Source organism: Phocoena sinus, chromosome 5 (genome assembly GCF_008692025.1).
Source record: "Phocoena sinus isolate mPhoSin1 chromosome 5, mPhoSin1.pri, whole genome shotgun sequence".
In the NCBI taxonomy this organism is placed as follows: domain Eukaryota; kingdom Metazoa; phylum Chordata; class Mammalia; order Artiodactyla; family Phocoenidae; genus Phocoena; species Phocoena sinus.
In genome coordinates, this window is record NC_045767.1 from 70,056,223 (window position 1) to 70,063,067 (window position 6,845).

The following is a 6,845-nucleotide window of genomic DNA, read 5'->3' on the forward strand; positions in this document are numbered from 1 at the left end:
CCCCCCCCCCCCCCGCTCCTGCTGCCTTACTAGGAACATAGAATGGCACTCCGGAGTTTCCGAGAACACACTGGGGACACGGCCCCAGGCCACTGCAGGTGGAGTTGAATGTCTGCCCCAAGGGTCAGTGGATGGTCAGTTCAAAGAAGATATTTGTGCTCTCAGGGCAGATCCCTAAGCTGGGGGACCCTGCGTCTCCCTCTTCTTGCCCACCTACCCAGTCTCTAGCCACCACTCTAGTGCCCGGCCTGGCTCAGAATGCAGACTGTTCTGAAGGACAGGCCACCTCAGAGGAATGCCTTAAACCATGGTGGGCAAAAGGAACACTCCCTCTGCCCTCCATGGCACCCTGCCTGTCTTCCTCTCTTGGACCGTCTCTCTGGGACCCCTTGGAGCACTGGAAACAGAGATGCAAACTCGGGTTGGGTAGACGATTGTAGGAGCCCATGTCCAATGTGTTAAGTCCAGGCCACCCACCTGACCCTCAGCCTACTTGAGGTTCAGTGTCAGCACAGGGACACCTGCTACTCTGAGTCCCTGTAGAAGGCAGATAGGGACCTTACACTATTGTTCCACATGGATGTTGCCCTCATGGTCACCAACCACCCCTACATCAACATCAAGTTGGAACTTGTGTCCCTAAGCCATGAGCACAGCCGTGCTTGTGCCCCTCCAGCTGTGTTCTGGGTTACCCTCCCCCCCCTCCCTTTTTGGTAGAAATTTGCTTATCACCTGAGATACGTGGAGACATCTTGGGGTGTCACAAAAGAAGGTGAGGAGTACTTACCTAGGGATCAGTTTGCACAATGCTGAAGAAAGGGTCAGTTTTCAACGAAATGATGCCCAACAAATGTGATTCAGAAACAGGGGTGATAAGCAAAGTTGTAGATTGTGCCTGGGTCTCAGTCTCCTGTACTAAACGAGGCAGGGGAAAGCAACAGATTTCAATACCTATGTTTAGCTAGGGGGAAAATGATGTTGATCCATCCCACTGTGAAGTGGGATCCAGGAAGCTGCAGGGAAAATGATCAAAGCAGAAAGGAGCAACATCTCAAACATGGGGAGTTGGCTTGATCATTTGTTGACCAAAGTTACTTCCTGGAGAGGATAGAAACAGAGGGACCTGGAGGAGGGACTTCCCTTTATGACTGTGCACATTGTCTCCATTACTATTCCATTTCCAGGTCCCAAGGAGGCAGCAACTGGATGGTGCACAATTCCCACCCATGGGTTGGAAAGGTGAGCAGAAAGCAGAATTTGGGAAGCTATGAGTTCTTGCCAAGCATGGGCTGTGTGGTAAGGTCATTTAAATCCTTGAAAAGGCACCTAAGAAGCTGAAAGAGGTTGTCTGAAGCCAGGAAAGTTGAGAGTGAAGTTCTGTCTGTTGGGAGCACAGGCCCAGCCCTGTCAAGATGTCTGTTGTCCTCAGTAGACACCTAGATTTTTCTCTAGTCTCAGAAAGTGATTAGGAGATGCTCACTGTCAATCTGAAGGTCCCAGAAAGTGCTTAGGAGATGCTTACTGTCAATCTGAAGGAGATGGAGATTATAGAGTAAACCAGTTTGAAAAACTACTTTCTTCATAGGCACTAGCCACCTTCCCTTCTGGGGGCAGATGGTGGGGAGAAGCTTAAGGTCTCACTGGGAGTGTCTAATGTCAGAAGAAAAGGAGGCTATGCAGTGACCATGGAAGGCCCAGAAAGCTCAGGCAAGGATATCTCTTCCCACACTGAGCTCCACAAATAAAACATTAATGAAATAAAGGGGGCTAAGAAGAACAGGTAGAGGCATGGTCTGCCAGATTTTCACCTTCTCACCCATATGCACACATACATGCACATATACACCAAGCAGGTGATGAGATGATCTAGGGTTGGCTGCCCCACCCCAGGAGTCTGTTGGATGGGCAGCCTGACTGCAGATTGTCATTTTGGTCTAGCACTGTCGCAGGGTGCAGAGTAGCAGAGGCAAGTGAGGTATGTGTGGTGGAGGATGGAGGCCACTGAGGACTCTGGCACCAGGACCTGGACTTTCAGACTTTAGACCTGGATGTTATTTCCAGAAAGCTCTTTTAGCTGCATGAGCCTATCCATATACAGTGCATGGGTTCTTGTTCTTAGTCTGAGAGGATTCCATCACAAACGCACTTGAAGGGGATATATCCAACTCCAAAACGTTATACTTTCAGCCCTGTGGCTGGGGTGGGACCCCATTGCCATAGTAACTGAGTGTGCCAGCTGATAGGCCTCTTGTAGTCCACTGAAGACATGGGCTGCTGCTTCTTTTGGCTGTTATTAAACCCAGCTGGCACAAGTGGCTGGACCTTCTACTGCTCCTCCTCACAGTCCAGAAAAACCTGGTTTATGATCTTGTCCTCCTCAGGGGAGATGAAGTTCTTGATGATTAGGTACTTGAACTTGAGTTCCAGGTCTCCTCATTCTGTGCCTTCTGCAGGTCCTGCTACATGCAGATGTACTCATCATACTGGTCCTGGATCTCCACCTTCACTGCCTGCTGCTTGGCATGGAGCTTCTCGAGTTTCTTGGGTTTGACTTCTGCCCCAGAACTACATGATCTCTTCATCTCAGATCATCACCTCCTGCTGTATTTCCTGCTCCTGGCATTTCTGCTTGGCAGTCTCCTCACTCTTCAGTTTCAGTATCTTCTGCTGCTGTTTGGTGTGATCCATGACGTTCTTGCCCCAATGGAGAAGCTTGCTCTCCGTGGCCTTGTACTTGGCTGCAAGCAGCTCTGTGGCCTGCTGTTCCTGCCGTAGGTCTTCCAGCATCTTCTCCTTCATCTCCAGCAGCTTGTGCTTCTCCTCACTCACCAGGCTGCAGTCATCCTCTACTACTTCTGCACCTGCAGGTAATTATCCATGTTTTTATCCAAGGCTAGTTCCAGGAGGCTGGGTAGGTGGTAGTTGTTGTTATTGTTATCCTGCTCTTTGGCCTCCCAGACCTTGATTACTGGTCCTTCATGGTATCCCACCAGGGCTGACATGCTGCTTTTTATGCTGCTGCTTTTTATGCTATAGCTCTTTATGCTGCTGCTCTTCCTCCAGAGCCACTTTTCCAGAATCTTCTTCTCCAGATGAGATTTCAAGTGGGTGATTTCCTGGAATTCTTACAGCAGTGTGTCCTTGGGGTCCTCGTGCACTCAGAGCTTGTTCTTGATCTTCTTGGCTCGGTGGGCAAAGCTTGGTTTTGGAACGGCTCTCGTTGTAGCCAGTAAGAAACTGGCCCCAGTGTGGCTGCCATGACCACCTGGTCATTGACCCCTAGCTTGACTTAGATTGCCTAGAAAATAGAACCTGAGGCAAAAATACAATGTGCTAATACTTTATTAAGGGAAAGCTTATAGCTCCAGGGAAGTATCAATAGAAGTGTAGGACAAAAGGGACTGAGGAAAGAAAGAAGGGAGAACAAAGAGAAGTACAATGCTAAACAGACTGCAGTTATGGGTTGCATGTGGTATGTTCAGAGAGGTCATATGAACTACTGTTTCAGATGATTTCTTGCTTTAAAAAAAAACTATTTTAATGATTTGAGATATTGCCTTAATTATATCCTTAATTTTATGTATATTTTCATTAGCCTCTTTTTTATTGTGTTCTATGGGTCTGTCTGCCTATTTGTGTGGTACCTTGCGCACTTTTAATTACTAGTTTAATTGGATATATTTGGGCTAGTCCATCTAAATATTTTGCTCTTCTTTTGAAGAACTCCCTAAGGTAGTTGTTTGCTCATTTTTTCCCAGATGAATATTAGCATGGATTGTCTAATTCCATTTTCTTAAAGTTTGTATTATTTTAGGATCACATTCATTTTGGAAAGTAAATAAGAAGGACCTGAATCTTTATGACATTCTCTTTGAAAGACTGTCATGAAAGTGCTATATGACAATTCTCCTCTATTCTCTTTTGTTTAAAATGAAAATCATGTAGTCTCAGGATTCTTGTTTAATGATTTCAGACTGGGCTTGCCTTGTGTGGCACTACACTTCTCATGGAAATCAACTATGGGTTGTTTGGGGCAACTCTCCTCATTCTCCTTAGATAACAGTATTACCAGGTGCTATGGTCTAAATGTTTCTGTCCCTCCGAAATTCAGATGTTGTAATCCTAACCCCCACGTGATGGTATTAGGAGGTAATTAGGCCATGAGTGTGAATCCCTCATGATTGAGATTAGTGCCCTTACAAAAGAGGCCCAGAAAGCCCCCTCACCCCTTCCATCATGTGAGGGTGTAGCAAGTAGATGGCTCTCTAAGAATTAGGATGGGAACTTTCACCAGACATTCAATCTGCTAGTGGCTAGATCTTGAATTTCCCACCCTGCAGAACAGTGAGATACAAGTTTCTGTTATTTATAAGCCACCTAGGCTATGGTATTCTGTTATAGAAGCCCAAACAGACCAATACACCATGATATTCTATTCATGGGCAGTGGCATGAAGTAAAACAAGTGGAAACATGTAAGATCACTTAATTAGCATTGGAACTAGCATACTGTCACGTCCAGATATATGACATTAGCCAAAGCAAATCATAGTCAAGCTAGAAGTCAGATAGGGAAGTACACTATGACCACTTTGAGGCCATTGTGTGAATGCAGGAATAATTGAATATTGGATCAAAACATTCAATACACCACAGTCTGCCTCCTTGGTTTCAATTATTCATGTCATTCCTGCATGTAAAACACACTCATCTCCATTCCATAACTACCATATATCTCATCTAATCATGGCATCAAGTTAGAAATCTAAGATATTGTGAGTCTCATTGGGTGGAATGCAATTTCTCTTGGTCCATAGACCTATGAACTAAAAAAAATGATCTGTATTACACATGCCCTATATAAAATGGTATACAGGGAAAGAATACACACACAATACACACTCTCATTTTACAAAGAAACAGTTAGAGACTCATAACAGTCATTACTCTATATTAATTTTGAAACACTAGGCAAGTGTTACTAGGTACCCAGACTCTTGGGTAGTGGATATTATTTGCTTAGGCATTCAATTCTAAACCCTGGGATGATTTCCCAGATCCATATTTTTAAGGCTCTTGGCTTGACATCATGGAAAATTTCCTTTTCTGTCATCTTACACGGCCACTTCTAAAGAATGCATCAGGGTGTGTGTGTGTGTGTGTGTGTGTGTGTGTCTGTGTGTCTGTGTGTGTCTGTGTGTCTGTGTCTGGTGGCTCCCATCATCCCCTAATTCCTGACAGTTGAAATTTTGGGGCCCAGGCCAAGCATTTGTTGTTTTGGGGTCTAGATTGAAAGTGCTTTGCTTATAAAATTCTCTCTGAAACTTTGCAGGGTTTTATGTGTCTGAGCATACCCAGTTCTGTGCCAAAGGCCACATACACAATTTTTTTAAATGAGTCTTTTTGTTGGACTTAGTTATTAGTACTCTGATATTATTATTCTTATTTGGTACTTAATGTTTTTTAGGAGGCATTTTGCCCCTCTAAAAGAAGAGAAAGCTCATTCTTCTTAAACTGGTGTCTAACCAAAATATGTTCCTATCATAGTGTTCCTAGAGGGGAAGAGAAAGATGTGGTCCAAGTAAGTCACTAGGCCAATCACAATGTGGAATGGAACCTTACATTCATGATGAGGCCATGGCATGGATAGGAATTCAATGAAAGCTAAAGAATTGGTGCCAGTAATTGCATAAATCATAAAATCGCCCCCAGAGGCAGTAACTTTCCCATTTGTTCAATTATTCAGAGTCCTTTTGAGTTCATTAAAATTTTACTTTTAAAAACATTACACATTTCTTTTTGGTTTTATCCCTAGACATTTTAACTTCTCGTTGCTATTTTAACTGGAGTTTCCTTTTGCTCTCTTCTACCCATTGTTTGTATAAATAAAAGTTGTTGGGTTTCAATATTAAAATAACTTATCCTGCCTTTTATACTAGCTTAAGGAGTTTCTCCTAGTAATTTTCAGTTTGTTGTCTTGGGGTTTCCAATCACATCTTTTCTACAGCGGATGTTCTCTGGCAGTCGTTAATACATGAGACAAAGATCCTAACCTTTATGTCAACTCCTATTGGTTCAATTACATGTTTCTTCCCCAGATGTCCTTGAACTCAATATTCCAACTTTACCTCTTCCATGCTCTTGGCCACATAGTCAAATAATTTTCCAATATTTATGAATCCAAGTGTGATGGTTAATTTTATGTGTCAACCTGACTGGGCCATGGCATGCCCAGATATTTAGTTAAACATTATTTTTGGTGTGTCTGGATGAAATTAACACTCAAATCATTTAACCGAGTAAAGCAAATTGCCATCCTCAGTGTGGGTAGGCCTCATCTAATCCATTGAAGGCCTGACTAGAACCAAAAGGTGGAGTAAAGAATAATTCGCTCTTTCTGCGTGTCTTTGAGCTGGGACAATGGTCTTTGAACTCAGATGAGAATGTACAGCTTTGGTTCTCATGGTACTCAGGCCTTTGAACTCTAACTGAAACTATACTGTGGGCTCTCCTGGATCTTCAGCTTGCATCTGCAGATCTTTAGACTTTTCAGTCTCTATAACCATGTGAGTTAAATCCTTATAACAAATACCTTTATATGTATGTATATATCACTAATATATATGTATATGTCATCTATATATGTATATATAATATATATAATATTATACAATGATAGGTTAATTGTGCAATTTGAAAAAGATAGGGGAGAAAAATTATGAGTTATGCACTAAACTTAAAACCAAATCTTCTCTAATATTAGTGCAGGTCCAATTTTGTAAGTGTCCAACAATGGAAAGATACAGTAATATACAAAAGTTATAGACATTTAAAATTAGAAAATCC

At 43.0% G+C, this 6,845-nt stretch overlaps 1 pseudogene; it reads right to left on the reverse strand.

The window, feature by feature from the left end:
• Positions 1-1,866: 1,866 nt before the first annotated feature.
• LOC116753951 lies at positions 1,867-6,565 on the reverse strand (annotated as a pseudogene).
• Between the last annotated feature and the right edge of the window lie 280 nt (positions 6,566-6,845).